Raw genomic sequence first — 19,313 nt, 5'->3', positions numbered from 1 at the left:
TCTACATGATTAAATAAGAGAGAGGAAAACCCAGCAATAGATCTATCACACTTTACAACAGCAGCAATCGCTTGCTTGCAAGCCCCTGGCCAGAATCCTTCTCCTTGGTAAAACCAATTAATACTAGACAGTTCTCAAGACATCACATCAACAGAAAAAGGGTTAGCTCTCTCTTGCATTGATAAAGCACATCATCTGACCTAAACTGCAAGTCTTCATCACTAAACTGCTTTCTAATTAAACAGTGCCAACCTTCAAAGACATCTTCATATAATGAGCTGTCTTTGCCGACCATTTTGACTAGTTGCAGACTTTATATCTGTCTAGTTCATCATCTTTTAGGAAGGCTAATGAGGTCTGAGAAGTAAAGGACAAGTCCAGTCAATATTATTTATGGACCTCTTTTTTCACTGTTGTTCAGTACAGATATGCAGCATTGCGGAATCCTTTGGTAATGATTTCTCCCACCAAATCAACACTGCAGACTTAATCTTAAAAAGATATCCTCTCAAAGATAAACAAAGTAAACTCATATCTGTCAGAACTGAAAGATGTTTTCACCAATGCCTCAGGACTCTCCACTGGTGGTAGTTCATGTGCTAAGATTTCTTCAGGAGGTCTAGGGTCACTGATGATGGTTGGCTTTGGCCTTTCCTTGAGGTTGCTGGTCAGCCCACCGATAATGGTGCTCCATAAGCAGTTTTGTCATTTAGACCCTGCAAAACCAGAGAGTAAGCAAAATAAATTCATAGGCCTACTATCCAGCCTCTCAGCTGTCTGGAAAACAAAGATGCTCTGTTACCTTTTTACCTTTGCATCACCACCAGTTTGGGATTAAGCCTGAAAACCCGAAATAAAGCTCCAAGTGGAAATAAGCACTAGCTTTCAGGTCATTCCAAATCCAAGACCATAATCCTTCCCATAAAAAGATTTGGTTACAGAACAGGGAGTTTTCACATCTCAATAAAACACATCCTCTCCACATTATACTTAACTTATAGCTTAGCATGTATTGATGTGGCTGTATTTTAAGCCGAAGAACTAACCAAAAAACAAAGTACCAAATCAATACAATATTAATTGTTGAGTTTCTTAGTGCTTAAATTACAGATTTAAGGTATCACTGAAGGACTAGTATCAAAAAACTATCCTTCTTTTCTGTTGAAATTTCAACTTTTCCCAGTAGACATTCAAATGCCAAAATATTTCTATGGATGATCTTTTTACATTTATTTAGAAGTGTCACCAGGTGCCTCTTGCATGTCATTCAGAGAACCCATCCTCATCTGTAAGTCTAGTTCCACTGACAAAGTACAATTAGCATCCTTCAGTCAGATCTCCTCCCCACCTCTGCAGAACAGAAATCATGACTTACAGTTCATAAAATTTAAGTATCTGTTTCACATTTTCAAAAATTTCCAGATGGCTTCTGAATAAATTAGGCACTTCTGACAATTCCAGTGATACTACCACACTGAACACCTGTGTCACATTCTAACTTTCAAGTATTACAGAACATGCATGGGTGAAGGTCATGGTTTGAGCCCATCCCGTAACAAAGCACCACGCAGCTGCTCGCTCACCCCCCCCCCCCCCCAGCCTGGGTGGGATGAGGAGAAAATATAAAGGCTGGCTGAGACAAGGACTGGGAGGGATCACTCACCACTTATGGTCATGGGCAAAAGACAGGCTCAACTTGGGGAAAAAACAAAATAAATTTAATTTACTACCAATCACATCAAAACAAGGACAATGAGAAGTAAAACCAAACCTGAGAATGCCTTCCCCCCAGCCCTCCCTCCTGCCCAGCTCAGCCCCACTCCCGGTTCTCTCTCCCTCCTCCCCCCAGCAATGGGGGTTGGGGTCAGCTCGCCACACCTTGTCTCTGCCGCTCCTTCCTCCTCAGGGGAGGAGGACTCCGCACTCGGGCCCTGCTCCGCCGTGGGGTGTCTCCCGCGGGAGACAGCCCTTCACGAACTTCTCCAAGGTGAGTCCTTTCCACAGGCTGCAGTTCCTCACAAACTGCTCCAGCGTGGGTGCCTTCCACAGGGTGCAGTCCTTCAGTCACACGCACTCCACACGCGGGAGCCCACGCACTCCAGCGCGGGCTTTTCCATGGAGTCCCAGCCATCTTGGGGGGCCTCCGATCCCCCGCTTCCCTCCAGGGGCTGGGGGGGACAGCCTGCCGTCTCACGACGGGCTGCGGGGGCATCCCCTTTCCCCCCGCTCCTCCTCCTTCATGGACCTCAGTACCCGCAGAGGGGTTCCTCTCCCTTTCCAATCCCCTGACTCACCGCAGGTTTCCCCTCTTAACTCCATTCTCCTGGAGGCGCTACCGCTGTCGCTGAGGGGCTCGGCCTGGGCCAGCGGCGGGTCCGGCTTGGAGCCGGGGAAGCTTCCAGCAGCTTCTCACAGGAGCCGGCCCTGCGGCCCCTCCACCGCAACACAAAAACCCCAAACAGTGAGTTAGTAGATCCCACGAAGAGCAGCTAAGTACTGAAATAGGGGTTATTATTTCAGTTAAGAGACTTCTCAATATAGAAACCTTCTAGATATAGAAACCAACCAGTTAAAATAAAAAACACTTACTGGCAAATCATAAAAGCGGTCATGCATTTTTGTCATCTGTCTCGTTTGCAACTGAAAGGAGAAAATAGAAAGAAAAAGCATTCAAATTTAAACGTTACAGTAAGATTAAGGAAAACAGCAATTCTCATGCACATAAGGGAGAAAAGACTGTTCACAGTAACAGCAGCTGGATATATACACATAGATACATAATACTTTTTAAAATGCCACCAAATATATTACTTTACATGTTTGTCTGTCTGTCTGGTTCAGTTTGACTTTCAGAGTCAGGAGGGCATACCACAGGCACCTGCAAACATTGTCTTGTCCCACTTAATAAATGAATCGTGTAATTGCCCAACATTCAAGCATCAGCCATTAACAGTACATAGAAATACAGGATCGCAGTCATCCTTACAAATTCTATTTTATATTGGACCTTCTTCCAGGTCCTAAATACAATGTCATTTTTTCCGTTTGCATTAATGTGTATGGAAAGAAAAAAGCAAGATTATTCCACCTATAAAAGGAAATGCACTAGCAACTTTGGAAGCCCAGAGCAAATTTAATAGCAAATCAAATTAAATTTAACAATCTGTGCAAAGGAATCCTTTGACATTTGGAACTGCGTATAGATATCACCTAGAATAAAAATGCTAGTTTTTTCTGCCTCAGATTCATACTGGTGTAGCTCTCAACATTTCTGTGACCCAGCCAGTATGCAGTTAGTCAAGAGCACAAACAGCTCTTTGGGGTTCTCACAATATTAAACTACAGCTGAAAAAACAGAAGAGTTATCAAGGAGAGGAATTACCACCCATGACTTTTTATTTTTTGCAGCTAGAATATTTATGAGGAACAGCACTGATGGGCACATAGGGAGGGGAGCATATTATAGGTGCACATAGAAACCTTGCCAATTCTTTGCTTTCTTTAAAAATGCTGTTTTCTAGAGACAAGACCAATCAAGCTACGAAAGCCCACAAAAGGATACAAAATATGACCAGAACTGAGACTCACAGCTTCCTCGCAAGATAATGTCAACTAAACTACAATGGACTTTTTGAAGCCAGAAAAGACTGTTGATGAAATTGAATTCTTCTGACAAGTCTTAAGGTTGTAAGTTTAAGTTTGGCTTTACTTAAGACACATACCCAGTGTCACTCCAGCTTTCCCTACTTGCTCTCCAATCTTAACCTGTTGATTAAGGTGGCTCCAGCACTCAGTCTCGTGAACAGAGGGACTCTTAACAAATCCCTGCCTCATTTTGCCAGTGGATGGCGCTCTTAAAACACTGGTGCCTCTCCATCAGCCTGGGGAACTGGCCAGGCTAGCCCAAGCGGCCGCCCTGAGGTTTCCTGGCTCCTACGAGACACCCTTCCTTGGCTTGAGTCCATCACAGGTACCTGCAGCACAAACCCCAAACAAATAAGCCCTCCCAGGACACTGAGTGCAGAGACACCGGAGTGACTGTGCAGAGTTAGGCAGGTCCAGAGCAGTTCATCATTTCAGAGTCAAATCTGGCTCTGCTTGAGGCGATGGTGTGGTGAAGGAGAGGCAGCAGCATCCTCCATGGGGAAGGGATCAAGAATTGAACCCAGTGAGATCAAAAACCATGGCAGAAAACACTGCTATAGCCGATATGCAAAGGTCAAGTGGCCAAGCTTTGTCTTTAACTCAGTGACGATGGTTTGCACGGGGGGTAGGCTGAGAGATCGCCTGCCAGACTGGTGCCTTCTGGGGTCCTAGGTATCTCTCCGTATTGCAGCAGAGCCTGGGCAAATTCATAACATGCACTGATGTCTAAGTTGGAACATCAAGCAGACTATTAGGTCAATGAGGAAAGAGCCTGCTGAGGGCCTTTTAACTGCACTATTCTCTGCTTTTGAGTATTTCCCCCACTCCGGTGGCAGATGGCACTCCCTGGTCACCAGGGGCTTCAGGTTCACACAAGGTCTCACCTTTGTGCCACCCTCCAGCTGGATGTTGCAACAGGAGTTTCGGAGCACTCCACCCACCATCTGTGTTTGGGCAGCTCAGCTCCCAGACTCACAGCATCCAACACAACAGGTCTTGTCAACCCCCTCAAAAATAAGCATCTTCCAATTCCAGGCTGCTTAGGTTTCTTTTCGGTTGTCAGTGTCTTCCAAACATCTCACAGGGTCATATACTGAGTCATGCCCTTCCATCTGGCATACAGCCACATGGAGCAAAGGTGCAGATGGAAGAGCAAAGCAATGAGCAGGACAGAAAGCACTGGGGATGCTGAACCCACATTACTAGCAAGATTCCTGATACCAGTGAGCTAACTGCTGCCTGGGAATTGTCTGGGACCAACGAGGTGTGTGCATAGGTGAGATCTCAGGTTTGTTTAGCCCTGCAATCAAAGGGGAAGGATTCAAAAGCAAAGAGCATTTCTGCATTTGCTCTGTGTGAAAATCTTAGAGGATTTTACTTGATGCAGTTTTTACTGTGGAAATTCTGCATATATATCCTACAGTTGTCTTACAGGAGTCTTTGGGGACACAAAGAACTCACAGACCTACCTATGTGATACATGTAAATGAGAAAAGACTTTTTCTCCAGATGGCCTGAAATCTTCTCTACCCTGTGTTTATTCAAGTTTATTAATAGTAATAAGCTTTTGGGAGAAAGCAGGTATGAATTAATGAAGCTAGAGAAAGAAGCTGAATCTCTGAGACAGCAAGTCACAACCCACACAAAAGACGATTTCTGGTATTTCCAAAGATTTCCTGTACCGCTGTCTCTTCAGATATTCTTATTCTCCAGCCACACTCTACCCTTGTATGCTGAAGTCTAGGCTGATTTTCATCTCTGATTAGATGAGACTATCAGTGTGAAAACTGCAGATATTTACTTCATTCTCCTAAGTGAGTGGGACCTTCTTCAGTTTCCAACCCAGCATTTTTATTTTTATTTTTTTTAATACTAAATCATGCACAGTTGAAGTTATTTTCCATGCTAACCTGCAAGCAAATAAATCTTGGTGAAGGGTATAGCAACATGCAGGTAGCTTTTGAGTAACTTCTGTTCCTTCAGAAAGACAGCCATGACAGGCAGGAGACATCATCATGTAATCACCCCATTAGAGCAAAACATTCACGTGCTGTCTGTACTCTCTTGTCCAAGTAGACAACAAAATACGAGGGCTAGCCAAATTCCTTCTGTTTCAAAAGTATTATGGTGTATTATAACTGCCTGGAAATCTCAAGGGCCTCTCACTGCAATTATAAAAATATCTTCACAGGCATGATCAGTTCTTTGATTAACATGGATCACTCGTATGTGAGTCCACTGCATGCCCACTTCACTGGCAGGCTTCATTTTTTAACGTCTGCCCTGTTGAACTGTTTCCTACAGCTTGCCACCTTTTTCTACTGGAGGTATCAATTTCACCAATTTCACCAGTACGCCCCCTCAGCCAATTTAGCTTTCAAAGATCCTTTGTCAAACTTCTAGTACAATGCAAAGAAAAACATACCACTTCGTAGTATTGACTTACCAAGACTGACAGAAAACAGCACATCATCTATATTTTGCCATTAAGCAGCTGAAAGGCTGAAAAAAGAAAGTCAGGTATTTTTTACCCACCAGTAAACACATACTTTCAAGGAGACTTCTCTTTTTTTAATCAGCCAAAGGGCAGGTCAGCCTAACTGTATATTTCACGCTGCTAGTAAATTTGTCAGTGTTAGGAAAAGTACATTAGATAAGGTGAGAACACAGATACGTAGATAAATTTACACTGAACGTACAATCTGAATAAACTCTTCTCTAGGATTTTTCTTTTCTTTCTTTTCCCCTTCAATGCCACATATTTTGAACAGCATTCGTAAAAAAATCTTTGGATTGCCCTAACATATCATCTCCTGGTAATCTTCTCCTTTAAACTCAGGAGAATAAAAGATAGTACTGCGACTGCTGAGACAACTGTGCCCATCTACTTTTTACAGGCAAATCAAAGCAAGATCATCTCTGGAAACTCCAGTGGTTTTTGCTCTCAAAGACTATAATGCCATTAGATGTTTTATAAACTTATGAAGCTTGATCTTAAGAGTAGCTTCTTTTTTGTGCTTACCCATCTTATGAGACTTTGCCAGAACCTGACTGCAGTGCCTGTTATGTCCCATCATTTAATTTGTGTCAATTTATATCAATTTGTTCTTGCACCAGCAATCTCTTTAAGCTGAAGCATTTTTTTTTTCTGGTGCTTAATCCTCCTCTGACTCGGCCACAGAAAAACTGAATGCCCCCCTTCCACCATCATTTTGTGGACTAAACACACCATCATCATCTTGACGTGAGGAAACGGACTCCACCATCAGTGAGATTGTAAAGTAGGTATGTTTATTCAGCGCTGGGCAGCACGGGGGGTAGTCCCACCAAAGTCGTGCGCACCTGACGCGGCAGTTCGCTTCAAATTTATACAGTCAAGTGTTACATATACATGAAGTTTCGCAATATGCCTATACATAGGCATGATCTATCCCCGCTTCATATTAAAATTAGTTCCAGAAGTCACAAGGCCGGTCTTGGCTGGTTTTTGGGGTGGACTGCTGCTTCTTATGAGGGACTATCTCCTGCCCCAGTGTCACAGTCCACTCGGTGGACTCGTGATGGTTCGTTTGCTACGATCTCGAAAGTGCAAAATTAAGGTGATCAACACCAAAGGGGATAGCAGTAATCACACAGTAAAACTTTATTGTATTGCCTGTGAAGAGGCACGCGATAGTTAAGAGATGGGTGAAAGAAAGGAGAAAAGTAAAGTTAAGTTTAGAGAGGAGAAAGAGAGGTTATAGCTACCACCGCTGATCTCAAGACGTCCTAACGGTCCCGGGTCCAGCTAATGCTGCGTCGTCAATCGACATGGTCCTTGGTGGGGAAGCTTCAAATTCCCATTGTTCAGAAGTCATCTTTTATGTTTAGTAACACACCTTGCTCCACCTCTGCCTCAGGAGTCTCCGCCCTTCTCAGAATACAATTATCATATCTCCACCCTTCTCGAGAAAGGCTATCACGCAGGCGCAGGGTCAGTGTCCGAGGCGTGGTAAGTCTTGGAGGCGGGTAGCCTTAGACCAGGAGGTGTGTTTTTGTATTATAATGAAGCAAAGTTCGTCTAAAGTTCATGATTTCTTCATCAATGTTATGGCAACGGTTGCAATCCATCCTTTTTGACAGTAGCTATGCAGTTATCTCTAACGGCTCTAGCCAGGTACCTTCCAGGAGCCTTGTACCGCATATTCTGTCCTTGGGATTGGCCGCTGCACTCCAAACAGGCCGTTGTCAGGTAACGTACTGTTCATGTTCCTGATGACAATGTTGAGACAATGCTGATTTTCTGACCGACTCTTACACCCAGCCAGCCTCAACAATGCAAACATTAAGCATCACTTCTCATCCTCTTGGGCCAACAATGCAAACGTTAAGCACCACTTCTCATCCTCTTGGGCCACGTCTACCTCTATTGAAATTTCTTTAACTTCATTATAAGCTAGATAATTATTAAACAGTTCTTATCTACATCCATATATCTACTATATCTACTAAGGTTCCTTTGGCTCCCCGTTTCAGTCCCCCCTTTTCTAGAAAATAGTAAATTCTTTTACTATATCCAACTCTAGTACTTCTAATGCATTGTTTCCCTATCTAGCATTCTTTCAAAATATTTATTGGACTCGAGTCTTCGTCGCAACTGGTTCTTTTTCCATTCACTGTAGGAATCTCCTGTGCTTTGGAAACACCATAAGCTGCATCGAATTGTTGTACAAAGGATTATGAGCAGAAAAATGATTATTATTGCTGTCACAAACAGTTGTTTTGGCCATGTTAAATTTGGCAACCAGGAAGTTAGTTTTTCCCGTATTTCAGAAAATCCCCATGATGTGTCATCCATAGTGATAAGATGTAACTCCTTAGAAATTTCCCAAATCTTTTCAATATCTGTCTCTACTTGCTGTCTTTCATTTAAATAGGCACAACAGCTTTGATTTATAAGTACGCACACACCCCCTTCCTTTGCGGTTAACATATCTAATGCAAGGCGATTTTGTATCATTATCTTTGCCAAGGAATCAATTTCAGCTTGTAATTTTCCTAGAGCGTCAGCAGTAGTATTGGCTAAAGTCTTAACCACCGCTGATACATTGACTATTGCTTTTTTCCAATTCAGATACTCCAAGCATTGGGAAAAGCCATCGTACCACACTGTGGAATGTGGTACCTCGTTCTATAAGAGGGTTAGAGGTTCTTTTAGTCCTCGTGTGGTGCCATGGGGATCGGAATATTCCCTGTAATTTTCCTAAGATAGGGAGTGTTTGTGGGATTATTATTCCCTCTGTGCATTCTCCCCACCAATTGATAGGTAAACTCTTATGTGCCTCCCCGTTTGCAGAAAGGTACCAACGCCCGTCAGGGAGATTACAATTGGACGGCTCCCAAGGAAGATAACAACTCCCTGTTAGATTTCCCCATCCGGTATTAGCTATCCCTGTAGAGTGTGATTCATTACATCGAAAGCAAGTTCCATTCAGTGTCCCAAGAAAACTAGAAGTGTTGGCATAATGGGGGCGCATCATTATGGGGTCTCCCCCTCTGCCTCTTTCCATGTCTTTTAATCTCCAAGACCAATTGTATCGATTATTATTATGTGGGTCTCTGCTATCCAGATCAAGTTTATGCTTCACTATAGTTCTGGAACCATTTCCATATAAACAAGTATAGTTGGCAGTTCTATTTAATAGTGTTTTAGTGCTGTCTGTTCTGAGGGGGACACCAATAAACGGGAAGGTTTCTCCTTGTTTGGGTATTAAGGTACACATCCAACAGCTTGATACATTAATATCCTTTGCTAGCTCCTGGTTATATCTGACAAACAGGTTTTCATCCCACACCTTACACAGAGTCCCCACAACTCCCCATATTACCGCGTAAAAACTAAATGTCCATCGGGTTTTGTGGTGACTTTCCATGGAGTTTTGGGTGTCTTTTTCACTCTGGTGTGATGAATCCAAGCGTCCTGTTCCTTGATTCTGATTGCCGTAAAGGAGGTGAGTAGTACTTGGAATGGTCCTTCCCACTGTGGCTTTAGGGTTTTTTCTGTAAGAGACTTTATATATACATAATCCCCAGGTTGTATATTATGTACAGGTCCATCCAAACCTCTCCCTCGAGTCCCAGCCACATGCTTCCTGATTTTATTGAGCTGCTTACTCAGTGCTATCATGTAAGAGGTCACAATTTCGTCCCCAACTTGCACAGACACCCCTTTCTGTATTTCATAGGGTCGTCCATACAACATTTCAAAGGGGCTCAGTCCTTCTTTCGCCCTTGGTCTTGTTCGTATACGCAGAAGGGCTAAAGGGAGAGACTGAGGCTATGTCAAATTTGCTTCTTGTCCTAATTTCACAATTTGTTGTTTAATTAAGTGGTTCATTTTTTCCACTTGACCACTCGACTGGGAGTGATATGGAGTATGAAGCTGCCAATCTATACCTAAATGGCGGCTAATTTGTTGTACTATTTTTGAGACAAAATGTGGTCCTCTGTCAGAGGATATGGTTGCTGGAACCCCAAAACGTGGTATTATCTCTTGCACTAATATTTTAGTTAACTCCCGAGCTTTAGCTGTTCTTGTTGGGAATGCTTCTGGCCAACCTGAAAAGGTATCAGTTAATACCAGTTAATATCGATACCCCCCTTTTCTTGGAAGTTCTGTAAAATCAATTTGCCATTGTTGTCCAGGCCCATTGCCTTTTGCAATCTGGCCCATTTCCGGCTTGGGGTTATTCTTAGGATTAGTCTGGAGGCAAAGATCACATTGTTGAGTCACCTGTCTCACCGTGGTATATAAATTTCTAGCCACAATTTCTCTTATCAAATGTTTATACAGAGCCTCTGTCCCCCAATGCCTTTTTCTATGCTCCTCCCGTATCAAATGCCACAATAAGCAAGAGGGAATGATTAGTTTTCCCTGTGGGGTATGAGCCCACCCCTCTTCATTGTATGACCCTTCTAAATCTGTAATAAGCTTCTGATCTTCCCTGGTATATTCTGGCTTACCTTTTAGGGAGATTTGTCTATCAGGAATTAAAGCTCCTTCTATTTTTACCTTTGTTTTGGCCACTTGTTTGTTGAGGCCACTTGTTGAGAGGCCACTGGCCTCTCTGTCCGCCAGTTCATTCCCTTTTTCCAAATCTGAGCTCACTTTCTGGTGTGCCTTAACATGCATAATTGCTACTTTCTTAGGGAGCTGGACAGCTTCCAGTAACTTCAGAATTTCTTCTGCGTGTTTGATATTTTTCCCCTGGGAATTCAATAGTCCCCTCTCCTTCCGAATTGCTCCATGTGCGTGTACAACTCCAAAGGCATATTTTGAGTCTGTATAAGTGTTCACAACTTTGCCCTGGGCCAATTCCAGGGCGCGGGTTAGAGCAATTATTTCTGCCTTCTGTGCGGAGGTGTTCATGGGCAAAGCCCCCGATTCTATTACCTCTTGGCTGGTGGTGATGGCGTATCCCGCATGTCGATTACCATTTAGGACGTAACTGCTTCCGTCTGTGAACCAAGTTTCCCTGCTTTCCATGGGGCTGTCTTTCAGGTCTGGGCGGCTTGCGTATGTTGCTTCGATGGTTTCCAAACAGTCATGATGTACCGGTTCTCCTGTGTTCCCGCTGAGAAAAGAAGCTGGGTTGACAATGTTAGTGACTACAATCTCTACATCATCCTGCTCTACCAATATAGCTTGATATCTCAGGAATCTTTGTGGAGAGAGCCAATGTCCACCCTTTGCCTCCAGTACTGTTGATACTGTATGAGACACCAAAACAGTCATTTTCTGGCCCAGAGTAAACTTTTGGGCTTCCTGTATGTTCAGTATTACAGCTGCAACCATCCGCAAGCATCCAGGCCAACCTTTTGCAGTCGTGTCTAACTGCTTAGAGAGGTAGGCAACTGCCCGTCGATATGGGCCCAGGTTTTGTGCTAATATTCCCAGGGCAATGCCCTGCTTCTCGTGGGAGTAAAGAAGAAACGGCTTACTCACATCTGGGAGTCCTAAGGCCGGGGCTGACATCAAAGCCTTTTTCAGTAGCTCAAAGGCTCGTTCGGTCTCCTTGTTCCACTCAAGGTGTTTCTGCTCAGTGGCTGTCAGCGCATACAGTGGTTTAACAAGGAGTCCATAATTATAGATCCACAATCGGCACCACCCCGTCATTCCCAGAAAAGTCCGTAACTCTTTTACTGTCTGAGGTCTCTGAGTTTGGCATATTGCCTCTTTACGGGCCTGTCCCAAAGTTCTTTGTCCCGCACTAATTTCATAGCCCAAATAATTCACTTTGCGTTGCATTACCTGTGCCTTCTTCTTGGATACCCGGTACCCTTGAAGTCCCAGGAAATTCAGCAGACTCACCGTCCATATTATACAATCTTTCTCTGTCTTGGTGGCGATCAGGATATCATCCACATACTGCAACAGCTTTCCCTCCTCAGACAGGGTTTCCCAGGATTCTAAGTCTTTCGCAAGCTGATTGCCGAAAATGGTAGGACTATTCTTGAATCCCTGTGGCAACACCGTCCAAGTGAGCTGGGTCTTTCGACCACTCTTGGGGTTTTCCCATTCAAATGCAAATAATTTTTGGCTGGTCTCATGGAGAGGGAGGCAAAAGAAAGCATCCTTCAAATCTACAACAGTAAACCAAGTCAATTCAGGTGTTAATACGGTCAACAGGGTATATGGGTTCGCCACTACCGGGTAAGGATCTTCAGTTATCTTATTCACTGCCCGTAAGTCTTGGACCACCCGATATGACCCATCGGGCTTCCGAACAGGTAATATAGGGGTATTGAATTCAGACTCACACTCTTTTAGTAATCCCAACTGCAAAAATTTTTCTATCACTGGCTGGATTCTTTCTCTGTCTTCCTTCTTTAGGGGATATTGTTTAATTCTTACTGGCTTTCAGCCTTCCTTGATCCTAACTTCAACAGGTGGAGCACTTTTCGCTCTTCCAGGTGCATCAGTAGCCCATACCCCTGGGTACACTTGGTTTAAGATGTCCTCGTTAATGCTTCCTTCTAGGGGGAGACTGGTTAAGGTTAGGCTCAACATTTGAATATATTGCTGATCTTTTACCTCCAGAGTAATTTCTCCCTTTTCGAATACAATTTTTGCTCCCAATTGTTCCAACAAGTCCCTTCCCAAAAGTGCCTTTGGGGAGTTGGGCATGTATAAAAATTTATGAATGCCCCACTGTTTTCCTAATTTATATTCTAAAGGTTTACAAAAATATGCCTTTTCACTTTGGCCAGTCGCTCCTTTCACCATGACATAATCATCTCCCAGGGGCATCAAAGCTTGGTTCAGAACTGAGTATGTTGCCCCCGTATCTACCAAAAATTCTACCTCTTGTTGTGTTTTCCCTAGCTTAATTATAACCAGTGGATCCGCTAGGGTAGATTCCCCAGGTTCCCATCAATCTCCCTTCACATGGGCTACTGTTCTTCCTGTTTGAGCCCTCTGATCCTCCTTGTTCCTTGGGCATTCCTTTTTCCAATGACCGAATTTCTTACACAAAGCACATTGACCCTTGCCCAGTCGGGGCAAGTCTCGTCTAGGCCCTCTTCCTCTTTCTTCCTGGATAACAGTCATTAATTTCTTTTGCCCTTGCCTATATCCTTCCTCTCTGTTACTAAATACTCTCCATGCTTCATCCAATAATATTTCTAAATTCCTACCCTCTGTAGGGCTTAATTTCTGAAGTTTGCGCCTCATATCCTCTGTAGATTGACCCCAAAACAGGGAGACCAATTGTTGTACTCCTACCTCTGACCCAGGATCCAGCGGTGTGCTGTGGTGCATTACATCCCTCAATCAATCCAGGAATTCAGATGGAGACTCGGAAGGACTCTGTTTGACTGCATATAAAGCTGACCAATTTATAGTTTTGGGGATTGCCCTCTCCATTCCTTTTGTAATCCAATCCTGATACCCCTGCAATCTTTCCATATGTGCAGATCTATTAACATCCCACTTTGGGTCTTGGAGAGGGAAATATTCCTTAATGTCCCCTCCTGTAATCTTATAATGGTCTTCAGCAAGGTTCCCTGCTGTTTTTAAAATCAGCTGTTTCTCTGTCTCAGTCATATATTCCAGTAATAGCTGTATATCCTTCCAATCAGGGTTATGCTGTTTTACAATAAATTGGAAATGTTTAGTTACACTTACCGGATCACTCCTATAATCTTTTGCAACCTTTTTCCATTCCCCTAGGTCAGCAGTAGAAAAGGGTACTTTGATTAACATCGTCCCACCATCCGGCCTCACCGCCTCTCGGAGAGGTGCTTGTAAAGCTGTTGAGGTAGTTTTCTTCCTAGTACGGTAAGATACAGGGCTGTCCGGGGGGGTTGGAGTTCTATCCAAGTCTGCATCCTGTTCCTGTGGTCGAGGGGAAGGCTTAAACAAATCAGTTAGATCTTGTTCTGGTGCCTGATGGATTTTATTTGCCTTAGTACATCTTTGTCCAATACTACATGCCGAACAGCACCGCCTCAGTTTACCTCTAAGCTCCTTGTTGTTTTCTTGCTCAAGTGCAAGCACCATGGGGTCCTGTGGGGGTACCATTCCACAGTCCCTTTGCCACTCCGGATGGTTTTGGAGGGTGAAAAACATGTCTGCATACGAAACCTCATCCCATTTTCCTTCTCTCCTTAAAAATAGCATTAGTTGTAATAGAGTATTATAATCTATTGACCCATTAAGTGGCCACTTAGCATCACCTTCTAACTTATACAACGACCACCACTGATTGCAATATTTAATAAGGTTCTTTTTATTTTCCGTACCTCCGGTCCCAACAATATCTTTCCAGTGGGCAATTACACAACCCAGAGGACTCTTCCTCAATATTCCCCCTTGATTGTTTCCCATTTTATAACTTCTCCTTTTAATAAGCTTACATGCAAATCGTTTCTTACACCTCTTTATAGTTTTCTTCCAGTTTTCCTCCCACACGTCCCGAATTTCTGGGATTAAATTTTCCTTTCACACACCAATTTCACTATTTCGGCTACCTTTCCAACCACAAACAATCTCAACTATATACGTAGCCCATCCCCTCTTATCCCAGGGAGTCCAAACCTGACACTCAGGGCATTCAATATCCCCTCCACAATCTATTTGCAACCTCTATTTACACCACACACATTCCAGGACATATGAGGGCATACACTCATTTCCTGGATGTAAAAGACACCATTCAAATACCCACATTTATGCAATGCACCATACAGGGACTTTCTTATACCAACACCACAAAATGATTAAGATAATCAAACTCAAAATTACAATTACAACGCTAACATATAAATTTAAGTTCCAAATTATCAGGGAATCACACTTTTGTTCGTCTCCGGCCGTACCCCTTGTGGAGTTACGAAACTGTGGATCAGAACTCCACAGACGCTCCGCAGCTGAGCTGCGTCTCTTTTACTCAAACATTCAATTCACAGTTTTAGACATTTACACATTAACAAGCATATATACACATATAAATCTCAACATAACATTTCCACATACTCACACAAAATTTTTAACATTAAATTTCCAAACATTCACATCATACAATCATCGCTCCAGTTGACAACCATTCAGCAGCTGCAAAAATGTACCAAGCGCAATTGCAAGGGGGTCCACTTACCCCAAAAATGTACTAAGTGCAATTGCGAGGGGTTGTGCTTACCCTTCTCCTGCCTCTTATATACCAGTCATCGACAGGTCCGTCCTGGCTCCCGATACTGGGATGTAGCAGTCACCCCGGATTTGCTCGATCTACCCCCAAGATCGCTGGCGGCCGCTCTATCGGTCAGCAAATCCCCCCTTGTTACCATACAGGGTACCCTCCTCCCATACGGGGACTACGCTGCACGCCAGACGTCTCTGCCCGATTTACCAGCTGCCCCGGCCTGTACCTTTACAGGCTCCCTTTGTGAAACATACCGTTTGGTCCGTGGCTTCAGGAGGTCGTTGTCTGCTCCCGCGGTGAGCGGCTGGCAGCGGAGGCTCCTCCAAGGAAAGTGCTCAGGGCGCACCTAGGGGCGTCCGCTCCAGTCGGTCCCGCAGCCGAGCAGAGAGTCTCCTGGCTGGCTCACCAAACTGACGTGCGGAAATGGACTCCACAATCAGTGAGATTGTAAAGTAGGTATGTTTATTCAGCGATGGGGAGCACAGGGGGTAGTCCCACCAAAGTCGTGCGCACCTGACGCGGCAGTTCGCTTCAAATTTATACAGTCAAGTGTTACATATACATGAAGTTTTGCAATATGCCTATACATAGGCATGATCTATCCCTGCTTCATATTAAAATTAGTTCCAGAAGTCACAAGGCTGGTCTTGGCTGGTTTTTGGGGTGGACTGCTGCTTCTTATCAGGGACTATCTCCTGCCCCAGCCAGCCTCAACAATGCAAACATTAAGCATCACTTCTCATCCCCTTGGGCCAACAATGCAAACATTAAGCATCACTTCTCATCCTCTTGGGCCAACAATGCAAACGTTAAGCACCACTTCTCATCCTCTTGGGCCAGGTCTACCTCTATTGAAATTTCTTTAACTTCATTATAAGCTAGATAGTTATTAAACAGTTCTTATCTACATCCCTATATCTACTATATCTACTAAGGTTCCTTTGGCTCCCCGTTTCAATCTAGTTTTGCCTTACAGAATAGTGTCCCGATACAATGTCGGGGAAGGTTTCGATATGATCCCAAGAGGGAGATTAAGACACAAATGAGGTCAAATGCCGTATACCCAGAAGAGCTTTTATTATCAAAAGTCTCAAAAGTGAAAAATAGTGGCGATGGAATAGAATGGAAGAAAAGGTAGAAATTAAGCAAGCAGTCAGGATAGGATTGCTAGGATAGTCACCCCCATGGATCCAGCGGCGTCCCGTTGGTCCTCAGGCAAGCAGTCGGTGGTGGGAGTTGCAAGGATGGTCACCACCACGGATCCAGCAGCATCCCGCTGGTCCTCAATCTTCAATTCTTCGGCGGTGGGGAGCCCCACGGCTTGTCTCTACAGGTTTTTATAGGGCATATTTCGATGATGTCACACGCTGCAGGTTTCATCTATCATAGGACCTTTGTGTGATCGACACCAGAAGCCAGTATCTTATCAGCTCCAGCCCTGTTTCCTCCCCTGGATGCCTCAATGGCCTGGTAATCGTCCTTATGGACAGAGGCGTGTCCTGCTTAAACAGGCCATCTCAGAGACAAAGGGCTTGAGATAAACAGTTCACAGTTCCTTGAGATGACAGTCCAGTCCCTCACACCTAACAATCTTTGAGGCAAACAGCTGGAGATAACAATTCAGTCTCTTACAAATCTTCATATCCCCTCCACATCTTTATTGAACCTCTCCAGTGTCAATTCATTTCCTCACAGGTACCCTATGCAAACATTAGAGGCCTTATTCTCGCCTGGTCACACATTAGTTGTGTGCTGTGACACCCCCCTCATACAATTAACAGACTCTCAGATTATAGCAGAAGCTTTCATTATTAAGTCCCCACCCACATGATCTTTCACTCCATGCTACTTAATTTCAGCCCTTGCTGTCAGCCCCATCCTCTAGGTCACCTGGATCTTACTGTGAGACATTCAGCTCCCCCCCTGTACTGGCAATGCTTTGTGTCCTCAGCAGCAATTATCAGCGCCTTCCTTTTTTCTGTGTCATAGTCATTAAACAAAATGCCTAAACAAGGTCAATCCCACACAGGGATCTGAAGCACAATAGTACCCAAGGAAGGCTTTCCTGGTGGCTTTCTGACCCATTCATTTAGAAGCTAAGGTTCCTCATAAGAAAACCTATTCTTGGGGGATTATGAGTCCTATAAGGACATCAGAAAGGTCTCAGACCAAACGAATAATGCCTCATAAAGAGGCAAATTCTGCTTCTGAGAGTTTTTATCCAGCACTACATAAATTGCAAGCACAGGAACTGTGCAGCCAGCATGCACATTACTAAGCCAGAGATTATTCAGGCCCCTCCAGAGTCAGTCACCCAAAGAGTTTTCTAGAATGTTGAATCCCAGTACCACGCAGGAAACACCAGCAACTTAATATGATTTGAAGTGCTCGTGCAGTAAACATCAACAGTACAGGCAGTATAAACACACCTATGAAACAAATCGGTAGGGTCACAAAGTTACAAGAATATGCAGCAACCTCTTGCTGATAAAAAATATTGGATAACTTGACTGTCTCTCTGGACTTAAGATTCTAATTAGTTGCTACAATTAAGCAATAAATCAATTACACGGATGGAAAAGTCACAATATGTGTGTCGTGTCCCAAAGTTGGAGCGACTCAGGTTCGTGGATTTCCTTTGTCAGAATTAAGGTGAAATGACACCAGGGGAGTTCAAACAACAATCAACATTTATTCAACCTAGCTAACCTTGCCCAAGTACAAGTGAACTTATCAATATGAACCTTGCAACATGTCGTTAAGCCACTGTTTGAGAAGAGAAGGGAGGTGTAGAAAAAGAAATGGAAAAAGGAACATGAAATGTATCAGAAGGAGAGCCCTCCTGTTGAGTCACGAGGTTCAGAGCAGACCCCCTTTCTTTCTGGACTCCTTCTCAAAGAGGAAGGAGCCCAGGGGCAGCTAGATCCACTCCTAGTTTCAGACTTGGTCAACGGTTTATGTTTAAAAGGATGAGGTGTAGGGACTGTGGAAAAGAGAGAAGGAAAAGAGGGAGAGAGAGAAAGACAGAAAGAAAGAAAGAAAGAGAGAAGAAAAGGGTTTCACCAGTCCTGGGTCCGGCGTTGGTCCAGCCAGCGTAGAGATCCAGTTCCGGAGGGCGCGCGCTGAGAACTCGTTCTCCCTGCTTTTATAGTGTGTTAGTCGATGGTCTCGACATGTGCAGTTCCCATTCCCGGGGTTCTCTGGAATCAGTTGGTGAGCTCTGGGGGAGGTGGTTCATTTCGGAGTTGCCTCTCTTTTCCTGCTGGCACGACCACTTAAGATAGAAGCACAGTCTCATCTTCCGTGGGGCCTCCTCCTCCAGGTGCATACACTGCGCTCCTTCTCCTGGTCACTTAAGATAAGGAATTGCTGCTTTGGAGAAGTGCGGTCCCACCCTCTGTGGGGCCCTCTCCTCCGGCCACATTGTCCTGTTCACAGAACTGCAGTGTTTTTACAGAGGCCGTTTTCTCCACCAAAGTTCTTTAATGAATGTTTGAGACATTGATTATAATTTGTCAGACCGTCACAATGTGTCCTTGGATATACCCTGAAGATCACAAAACACATTTGAAACAAGAGCTGTGTTTCAAAATACTCCCGGAAGGCAGGAAACTGCAATCTTCACTTACAAGTAATAACCAAGAGGCATACGCCACCCAGCATTTCCTGAAATAATCCTAATGGCTTTTTGGTGCTGCTGTTTGCCTGGCAATGACACCATACACCAAACATTGTCCTTCTTCATTAGCTGGGAGAGGAACACCAGACACAACTGATGATTCATTTTCCTTATGAAAGGATCCTTACACTGTAAGTTATTTGCATCTGTGATGGGAAAGTTGCTTCTGCAGTGGAAAAGAAAACACTTTGTTCCCTCAGACAACTGAAGATGGTTGCTGCCTCACTCTGAAGGTGTTACTGATTTGTCATTGATTTATTATTAGTTAGAATTAATTATATTTAATTTTAATATTTTAGCAAAATCAT

Source organism: Aquila chrysaetos, chromosome 23 (assembly GCF_900496995.4).
Source record: "Aquila chrysaetos chrysaetos chromosome 23, bAquChr1.4, whole genome shotgun sequence".
In the NCBI taxonomy this organism is placed as follows: Eukaryota; Metazoa; Chordata; class Aves; order Accipitriformes; family Accipitridae; genus Aquila; species Aquila chrysaetos.
Note: the sequence above shows the minus strand (reverse complement) of the source record.